Source organism: Manis pentadactyla, chromosome 18, assembly GCF_030020395.1.
Source record: "Manis pentadactyla isolate mManPen7 chromosome 18, mManPen7.hap1, whole genome shotgun sequence".
Lineage (NCBI taxonomy): Eukaryota > Metazoa > Chordata > Mammalia > Pholidota > Manidae > Manis > Manis pentadactyla.
In genome coordinates this window covers 1611284-1621932 of record NC_080036.1, presented here as the reverse complement: position 1 = coordinate 1621932, position 10649 = coordinate 1611284, and positions in this window count along the sequence as shown.

Here is a 10649-nt window from a genome sequence, read left to right as displayed (position 1 = left end):
GTGTGTGGCTCGCCTGGCTGGGTTGACCAGCGAGCTGAGCAGACGCGCGCGTGCGGCGCACCGTACGTGCTGAGTGCGACGTATGTGAGTCGCTTGGAGATGACGTCACGGGCAGGGGCGACGCTGCAAACCTCGGGACCGTTTCGGCTGGGGACGGGAATCCAACCTCCACGGAGTGATCACGCTCCCTCCCGTTCGCTGCCCTACATGTCACCGCCCCTCGCGAGCTACCGAGACCGAGACCGAGACCGGGACCGAATGACAGGTAGATCCATTTTTATTATTATTATTTTTTCTTTCAGGTCAGTCACTCAAGTCTCTGCTCACAAGGCCGGGTCGACCAGCGGGCTGAGCGGGCGCGCGTGCGGCGCGACGCATGTGCTGTGAGTGGGACGGACGTGAGTCGCTCCGCGATGACGTCATGGGCAGGGACGACGCTGCGAACCTCAGGACCGTTTCGGCTGTGGACGGGAATCAAACCTCCCCGGAGTGAACACCCTCCCTCCTGTTCGCTGCTCTACATGTCACCGCCCACGCCAGCTACGGCGACCGAGACCGAGTGACAGGTAGGTCCTTTTTTTTTTTTTTTTTTTCTTTCAGGTCAGTCAGTCACTCAGTTTCAGGCAGTTTGTCCCTCGAGTCGGTCTCACTCACCACTCCGTCAGTCAGTCTGCCTGTCACTCTCAGTCACCAGTGAGACTCAGTCACTCTCAGTCGGTCACTCAGTCACTCTCAGTTAGTCTGTCTCCCCAAGTCACTGCCTCTCTCTCTCTCTCTCTCTCTCTCTCTCTCTCTCTCTCTCTCTCTCTCTCTCTCTCTTCACCTGCCCTTCCAAAGTCCAGCTCCAGTGGGGGTGGGTGGGGTGGGGTGGGCGGGGGTTGTGAAGCCCAAAAGGATGAGACGGAGTCGGTGCACAGAGAGACAGGACACAGAGTCAGATGGAGGTGATCTCCCGACAAAGTGCCGATGACAGCTTTATTTATACCATTTTGCACAAGGATATGAATATTTTTTTTTCTGTGGATTAATTGGTATAGACAATTGATTGATAGGTATGAGCAAGTTTTTCTTCTTCTTCTTCTTCTTCTTTCTGATCTAGTCATGGTTGGTCAAGTGTTAGACAGGTGATCATTTTTCTGTTCCTTGACAGAAACTTTTCCTAGCAACGTGGACTCTGTTGTGTTTTACGTTTCTATGCGACGCGGTTTCTAAGTGCATGGGACCACCGTAGGAGCTTGCAGTATGTAGCAGCGACTACGGAGTCTATCAGCTTAGGGTGAAATTCAGGTCACCTACTGCCACAGTGAGCTAGGATTCTTTCTTTCCCACAAAAATATTCTTACAAGTTTTAATAAATTTATAATCAATCTAAAATCATAAACTCATATCTTCATTATACACCCCTCTGTAGGGCACAGTAAGCAGCAAACTACATTTCCCCTTCCTCTGTGTGGATACCGACATCTCCCTGACATAAGACACAGGTCGCCATGACTCCACTACCGAAGGGACTAAACAAGTTCTTACATGGTGAACGATGCAAGGGCATTCATATCATAGAAACTATTTCTGTGTGTTAACTATAAACAATCAAGTCAAGTATGATGTACGATTATTCTTTTTTTTTTTTATACTTGATATGTAATTCTAATAAAATATTGACGTAGTAGGTAAATGCAAGAGATAGATAGAAGGAAGGCATGATTGAGTGCGGTAAGAGAGCAAGTGTCGATGATCAGGTTTGTGCCTATAGACTAGGTCTTAATCCAAACCAGACGAGGGCAGCAAAACATCCAAGGTTGCAGAAGGTTTCTCTCAACCCTGGGGGGTGGGGGGAGGGGGGAGGTTCTAAGCCTCCCCTCTGTTGGTCCCCATTTTCTTGCCTGCCGGCCCCCCTGCCTACGACCGTGCCTGTCTTAGGTTGTTCCTCCCTTGACGAATCTTACCCGTCTCTGGCTAGCCAGCCATCTTCCGGGGCCATACAGGGAGATGTAAAGCTGGTAAGTGAGAGAGAAGCCATATTCTTGGAAAAGGTTAGCTTTTTCCTTCTTGGCAGATGTATGCCCTGTGGCTTCCAGGCCCAGCACTTGTCTTGCAGTATCTTTACTTCTTGAAAAATTATGGGATTTGTTGATTTCACGTGTAAGGCACAAATGCTAGTCAAGGGCTGTCATGAGGGAGGGAGGGAGGGAGGGAGGAAGGAAGGAAGGAAGGAGGGAGGGAGGGAGGGAGGGAGGGAGGAAGGAAGGAAGGAAGGAAGGAAGGAAGGAAGGAAGGAAGGAAGGAAGGAAGAAAGAAAGAAAAAAAGCTAATAGAAGTAGCAGAGGGAAGGAAGAAAAGATGAGAAGATTGATGAAGTGTCAGACAGGGTTATTCAAGTCAATATTCTCTCGTAACTCTATTTCTATAAAACTCTCCATCACTAGTTTCACTAGCATGGTAACAATAAAAGGGGGGTATTCTCAGTGGAAATGGGGTGGTCAATGTTTGACTGACGGTAGGTTTCGGTACTTTATGCTGAGATCGCCATTGGGCCCCGGCGTGTTCCGTTCTTCAGGAGCACTGTCCTGAAAAGCTCCTGGGAAACTTATGTTCTCATCCTTTCCACACTGCTCGGCAGAGGTTAGTTAACCCTTAGCGAAAAGGCAGGTCAAAGCAAGGCCAAGAGTATAATAAAAAAAAGCGAAATCAAGGTGGGTAATAGGGGGAGCCGGCTGCAAAGGCCCCTGCTTCGTGGGGGTCTTCTTCCAGCCTGAGTTTTGCTACACAGCTTGAATGGCATGGCTCCCTCAGCCACCCCTTTCTCCAACTTGCTCTCTTTCAATAAAACATAATAAACCTTTCAGGTTGCCTCTCCTCCCTGAGGCCGTCCACACTTCTTCACTCTTTAGGTAACTATCAATAAAACTTGTACTGTGCTTCATGACTGTGTCTCTGCCCTTCGATTCTTGTTGGCGGCGGGGAGGGACCAAAACCGAGCGCAATACACAACGCTTCCCCCTGACAGTTTCACCTACTGCACAGGGAGAGAGACCTCCCCAGATGTGGCTGCCCAAACAACACCGTGAACGTGTGGGATGACACCAAGGACTTCCCGCGGGGAGCGGTGGCGGTGGGGGCCGGGAGCCCCATCGATCTGGAAGATGATGGACGATGAAAACCCGGTCCTAGAACAGCGTTGCTTTAGGAGTGAGTGTGATCTCTGGGCCCACAAGCCAGGGTGGAGGAGCCACCCCCTGCCAGGCCTCCCTCGGCCCTGATCACTCCCTCTGAGCCTGGGTACGGCCTAGGAATGCGAACCGGCGACGAGATCTGCAAAGCGCGTCCGGCCCCTCCCTTCCCCAACCCCTTTGACTCGGATGGTCACACACACACACACACACACACACACCAACCGCCCTCAGCACCCCCACAGCCCCACCCCGACCCTTCCAGGGAAGACATCTTGTATGGCGTCAGCCTCCACGCCCAGGATTCTCAAAGGGTTCACGGGGTTGCCTGGGTTACGAAAGGGAGGCTGAGTTCGGTCTCCGCTTTCAGGGGCGTATCTCAAGAGATCCCGCCCTTATCCCCCATCCCCCACCCCCACCCCCCGCCATTTGCATGCTGCAGCCTGTGGGTGGGGGAGTTGAAGAGAGACATTCAATGGAGAGAAGCCCCGAGGGGGAAGTCAAATGCTCCCATTGAATTGGACCGGGGGGAAGTTTCTGCATTTGAAAGGAGCGATTGAAGGAAGCCCGCTGAAGTCGATCGTCCCTGACCCTCCCCTCCCCCACTCCCGAGTGAGCCCGGCTGACTCGGTGGGAACCGAAAGCTGGGGGTTTCGTGCCGAGGGGGGGGGGGTGAACTAAACTCCTGGTCCCCGGGGAAATTGCACAGGGGAAAAGCCGAGTTGGTATCTCAGACGGAGCGGGGTCAAGGGGATGAGATGCTTGTGGACGACACAGGGAGGGCTGTTCGGTGACCTCCCGCCTTCCCCTTCCTCTGAATGAGAAGAGGGCAGAGGGGAACGGGTGGGGGTGGGGGTGGGGGCGGGACCCGGATGTGACCGTCAGCCTGCCCGGGGACTGAGGCTGGGGGGCGGCGGTGGCGGCGGCGGCCCCGCCCTGCCGCCCCTGGCCGCTCGATCCGTTCTGGGACGTGCGGGCAAGGGCAAGAAAAACACATGCCCGACAGCGGGGTCGCTTTGGCTAGGCGGACTCACCCCAGCAGCGCGGCTTCATGCCTCACGTCATGGTCGCTCCCACTCCCCCAGCCCACCCCAGCCCCGACTCTAGCCAGGGAGACAGACAGTCAGGAATTTTCTGGTTGAGCCTGGGTCGGTCAGAGACATAGGTCATGGATGCCTCCCCACCCACAAGAAGGTGGAACCACCCACCTGGGAGATGGAGGAGGAGACTTTCGTCCCCACGTGGAGGTGACCCCATCCAAAATCATAATAAAAATAACAACCGTTTTCTTTGGAAGACTTCCTTCCTTCCTTCCTTCCTTCCTTCCTTCCTTCCTTCCTTCCTTGCCCTGCCTTGAGAAAAACCCTCCCTTTCTGTCGTCTCTCTTCTCTCTCTCGTCACTAGGTGGCGTGCTTGCCTGATTCAGAGATCACTTCCTCAAGCCGAGGGGATCTGCTGGCCAGGGACCTTGGCCCAAGTGTGTTTTCGAACAGAACAGTTGATGTTCTAGGGTACCCTTGGTGGGGATGAGCAAAGCCAAACTCCCCTCCTCGCTGACAAGTCCTCAGAACTCTCAGGAGAGCGACCGAGAGGACGGATCTCGGAGACGGAAAGGCTTCTTGAGCCCTGACAGATGCTAGCCAGCCGGGAGGAGGACTGGACTTGAGGCCTGGGATGGGGACGAGAATGGTCTGCTTCGCCAGCAGGCAGGCCCGGTTCACGGGAACGCTATGTCCACCCGCCTCAAGAAACGGGGCGTGGTTAGGAGGGTGCGGGGCCGGGGACACCCGCCTCCAGGGGGAAAAAAAAAAAAAAAATAGTCGTTTCCCTTCCCCTGGGACGATGGCTGGCTTCAGCGGGGCGAGCCCGGGAACGGGTGGTTGGTTGGTCAGTCAGTCCATAGACAAGGCTGGTAGACGACTCGTGGGGGATGGCCAGACGCTGGTCCCACACAAGGTGTGTGGGCGGGGGGTGCAGTGGTTCTGGGGTCCGTCTGGACAGTGGCCGCGACGACTGCATGTCAGAAATGTGGAGCTGGCCACTGAGCGACCTGGCCCCTGGCCGGCCTAGCCGGTGGCCAGCGGCATCCTCTCCCTGTCCCCCCGGCCCCCGTTCCGCAGCCCTCTGTCCTGTGGCTTGATTTGGGCTGGCTGTCTCACCCCTTCCTAACCAGCCCCCCACTCCCCCTTTTCGTCACGATCTTTTGTAGAGCTGTAACGTGTGTTTTATGTTTCTATTTTACCTAGGCCCTTTTATGGTCAGGGCATCGTCCGTCCCCTGTTGCTAGGAAAGCTCATTCCCAAGGAGGTCATGCCCCTCGGAGGAGGGCGATTGAAACATGACTTCGGATGAGATGAGATATTCCCGGCCCCGTGACAAGTCCAGGGCAGCAACAAGACAAGACGGAAGGAAGGAAGAGGGGAAGAGGAAGGGGGTGGGGGCTGAGGGGAGCGGGGAGGGAGAGCCAGAGAGAGACAGAGACAGAGACAGAGGGAGAGGGGGAGAGAGGGAGAGAGAGAAGAGGATGAACTATACTATCTATCCGTCAACTGTCCTCATCAGGGATCCTCAATTTCCTTTCCTTAAGGAAGAGCATCTTTTTCAGGGAAAGGCCTAGATGGCTCATTCGCTCTGTCCAGCAGGCAAGCATTGTGCTGTCTGTGGTTTCGTTCCCAGGCTGACATCATGGCGAGGAACAACGGGTACGAAGGTTCCATGAAATAACACCAAGCACCCGTGACGGTAGAGCAACACAGACCGTCGGTAAGACGGTTTTCATCCACGAGCCCCGTGACCCCGACCGTCATTCTGCCGTCTCCCCTAAGTCGGGGTTGGATCCCTCAGGGCCCTTATTGGTATAAGAGCGACAGCCCGATGAAACCCCACCGTTTTAGGCATTTCAGGAGGGTGCCTGGGCTTGAGATTTCCGGGACCCCACGCCTCATGTGCAGTGCTCAGAAGGATGACGACAGGAGAGGAAATCTAAGGGATACGAAGGAGGGTGGTTGTGAATCTCTCAGGACACACAGGCCTGGTCCGGACCCTTAGGTGGAAGCGGTCCGCTCTGCGATGGCAGCGGCGGCTGCTTCCCTTCCTAGTCATGCGGAATCGGAGATGGCAGATCGGGAGTGCCGGACGGACGGGTCACTAGGTGGATTAGCCTTCCCCCTGACCCCACCCCCACCCCCACTTTGTAATATTTCATTTCATTTTATTTTATATTTTATTTTGGGGGGTGGGGGTGGGGGGTTTAAAGGTTAGTTAACACGGATCCAGGCGTCGACTCCCTGGGCTCTGGCTCCACGGGGCATCACAGGAAGTACTTGGACATATGTCAACGTGTGAGGTTGGAAAGAACTTCTGTGGGTGGGGGTGAGCTGAGCCGTCTCTTTGGGCAGCACACAAACTGTCCGGGTTGGATTGGGTTTCCCACGGCCCTGACCGACTGTGGATGTCTGCAACCACCCACCCACCCACCCACCCACCAAGGAGCCCGTCTTCATGTCTCTCTGAGTCGGGACCAGGCTGCTTCTGTGTCGCAGAGACATCAGGATGTCGAGCGTCTGACAGCCAGGGGGTTCGGATCGGGTTTGGTGTGCTGGTAGGAGAGAGGCATGCACTGGATCCACCTGGGCCACCAGCTTTATGGATTCGGTGGCTGCTGCCACCTTGGTGGGCCAGTCAGCTAGGGCATGTCCCCAAAGCCCAGGTTTCGTTCCTTCCACGGGAGCCTCCGTTTGGATGACAGCCGTATCGTGGGGTAACAGAATCATCATCGTCAGGGATCCGATGAGACTAGAACGTTCCCGATTTCTAGGAGTTCCACATCATTTCCAAAGCAGTGATGGACCCCTACCTACAAACAGAGCACACAGAAAGCTTTGTAGGCCTATCTTGTCGGACAGTGTTTCCCGTGGAAACTTCACACAATCAAAACCAGTTTAGCCACTTAGAATTGGACTGGAGTAAGTTTGTCTGAAGTATCAACACAGGTTTCTGGTTTCTTCCCTCCCTCCGCCTCCCCCTCGCCCTCTCCTCTCCTCTCCTCTCCTCTCCTCTCCTCTCCTCTCCTCTCCCTCCCTCCCCCTCTCCTCTCCAGCTCCCTCTCCCTCTCTTTCTCACTCGCACTTACTTACACACTCCGTAGACTAGGATAACTGTGGTTAGGGTCCGGAGTCGACCACCACCTCTTCAAATAGACAGAAGATAATGCAAGTCACACAGCGAGGTTTATTTCCAGCTAGCTGGGGTCCAAGTGTCTGCCCGACGCAGCGGGTTTCCACAAGGACCCAGAGCACTCAAAGCCAGGGGTTTCTATGGCATTTTCGAAAAGCACTGACTCACAGTAACTTTCCATAAATTTTGGCTTGTGCTACATCCTGGGGGTTAAGCAAAAGCAAGATAAGACCACTCCTCAAATGTTAGGGTGGTTCAGCAAGATAAGCTGACCAGAGTCGCAACCGCCCGCAACCCGGTGTCCATGATTAACTTGTTCTTCAACACCTGTTTATCAAGCCTTACCCAGTTCCTCCTTTCCTGAGTCCTGCACTCAGAAAACGGCTCTTTGGCCCTTAAGATGGCCATTCTCATGCTAATTCATTCCTACACTGTGAAAAAAGATGCTTGGCTGTCTGTGTGCCCAGAGGGACAATGAAAGTCTTCACAGGCAAAATACGGGAGGGGACCCGGTTGCTGGCAAAACTCAGCTCTTTTACTAGGAAGCACACTCCATTTTCTTAACGAATGAAAGACCCAATGAAGGCAACACCCAGCACAGGAAAATCGTTTGAAAAGTCGATGCCTTTAAAGGCAATGCACACACATCACACACAACACACACAACACACACAACACACACACAACACACACACACACACACACACACACACACACACACACACACACACACACACACACACACACACACACACACACACACACACACACACACACACACACACACACCAGCCCTTTCACAGTCTCTCACATAGGAAGAGCAGACCAATAGTCCCAGGACACTTTGTCTTCCTGACACAGAGAAAACTAGATTTTATTCTTGTGCCAGCTTACTTCTGCTATTAAAAATCATCTTAAAGAAACTCATTTAGATCGTAGCTGGCCTGATCACACACGTCGATTCTTTTCCCAAGGTTCCTTTTCACAGCCCTTCTGCAACTTTCTTCTTTATGTTCAGCTTTCGTCCAAAGATTTCCTTTTTTCAGGAACCAGCCTCTCACACTTTTAGGACACCATTTCTTTTCCTCTCTCAATTCCTCTCTTCCTTCCCTCTTTCCTTTCTGCCACCAGCCCCTCCCTCTCCCTCCAACCCCCTTCCTCCTCCCCTCCCCCCCCCAGTGAAAATGCATTTCTGTGTCTCATACCTTCTTTGACTGAAAGCATAAAGCATACGTCCCACTTTTCCTGCATACAGAGATGTTTCCTGTATTTATTATTGCCAGTGGCTTTTGTGACACTTAGAAGGATTCTTAGCTTGCCGAGACATCACTTCCTGTTTTTTTTTTCCCCCTTAATCTATAAAATTTTGGTTTCTGTTGTTAAGTAGCAAGCATATCAAAAATGTGTGGAGAACGACCACCACTCAGCTTTCATAAACCCACTTTTCTCATATGGAATATGTTTTCAGGAAGAAGTAACACGTGGCAGAGGCGATGGAGGCCTCCCGTGCATCACTTGAGCCCATTTGCCTCCTGTTTCTGCGGAGGTAAACATGAGCCAGATTGGGGTGTTCACCCTTCCCGTGTGTGTTCTTAGGCTTTTAGTATATGTGTCACAGCAGTCTTGCTTGGCATGTTCTGAAACGACGAAACCTTCTCACAGGGCACATCGCTTGGCCATTTCTTAACTCATCATGGTTCCTGAGGGGAAGCCAAAGTAGTACACGTACCTTGTACTCATTCGTGTCGGCAACCAAAGATGACAAACAAACCTCTTGCACGGTCCATTTGCTAATGGGCACTGGTTCCAGGGTTCCACAGTTAAAACAGCAGTACTGCAGTGAACTTTCTGGACACGTCTCCGTGAGGAGAGTTGGCATGGCGAGAATGACCGTCGCCTACGATGCCCACAGAATGGGTGAGTGCATTGGCATCTCCAAATAAACTAGGTGTTGCGGACCACTCTCCGAGGTGATCGCAGAAGTCTCCCTGCCGCCAGCAGAGACGAGAGAGCCCACGGCTCCAAACTCAGCAACGTGGTAAGCATCGGGGTTCGGTTAGATTTTCACATACGTCCGCCCATCGAATGGCAGTGCCACGGTATCTCAAGGTTGTTTCCGTGTACAGTTCTCGGGTGACTGGTGAGAGGAAGTAGCTCGTCAGGGGGAAAAGGACTATTCCGGGATGCTCGCCTGTGAATCACCCTTCCCGGATTCTTGCACCATCGTCTGGATTTCCAGCGAGCCCTCCGTCAGTGACACGGCACGCAATCAGAAGTTTGGATTCTAGCATGAACGCATGTTTCGACCTCTGCTGTGTGTGCTTCTTGTCTGCTCTGGTATCCACGAGTCTTTCCTTTGCTTTGGTTTTCATGGACAGATCTTGGATCCATCCTTCCTGACAGGAAGTGTCTGCATAAATGGACAGCAGCCTGTGTGCTGTGCCATTGAGTCGCGGGTTATTTTCACATTTCAAAAGCGTTTCCCCCCCACCCCCATGGAGGTTTGACGTCGATCTTGTGTGGCTATCCTGGATACCTATCAGCTACATGACGGATATTTATGTGCCTCGTTTCTCCAAGTTTCAGAGGTAGCAATTTTGCCTCCTCTCATTTCTGAATCTTAGACCGTTAGCATCATCAACTCCTCTGAAGCGTATCTGATATTTGTATTTGTTTGAATAGAAGAATCTTAATCTATAGAATAGGTTCCAGAGAAGTTATTACAGATGCATACCGTCTGTGTGATCCTGGTGCGAGCATATTACATCTTATTCCAGAACACAGTGCAGTGTATCAGACTTCCAATATTTGGATGTGCACTTTGAACCCCCGCCCCCACCCCCACCCCCACCACCCCCACACACATGTGAGATACACTTTTCACGGATGTCAATACAGTGCACGGGGTGGCTGGTGGGTGGGCACAAAAAACAAAAACAAAAAAGGACTCCCTGAAGTATATACTTTGGCCAAAATACTGGGACTCTTTCAACGTGAAAAGCAAAGCAGAAATATGGACTTTTAAAGACCCTACCTGTCTGGTATGTGCAGTGTAAATCAACGAGACAAATACCCGGATCAGTAAAATGTTCACAAGGAAAGATTTCCTATGAACTCTCAGTAAGCTTGTCCACATCTAGCCCTCACGTATGTAGGCCGTTTGGGCAGCCGTGCGAAAACTGCCTCTTAAAGGATCAAGCATCAGAATCAGAGAGGAAGAGTTTGCAGTAGACTCACTGGCACCCGGATAGTTTAATGCACCTACATGTACATTTTACATCAGAGTCAAAATTGGAGTTCTGG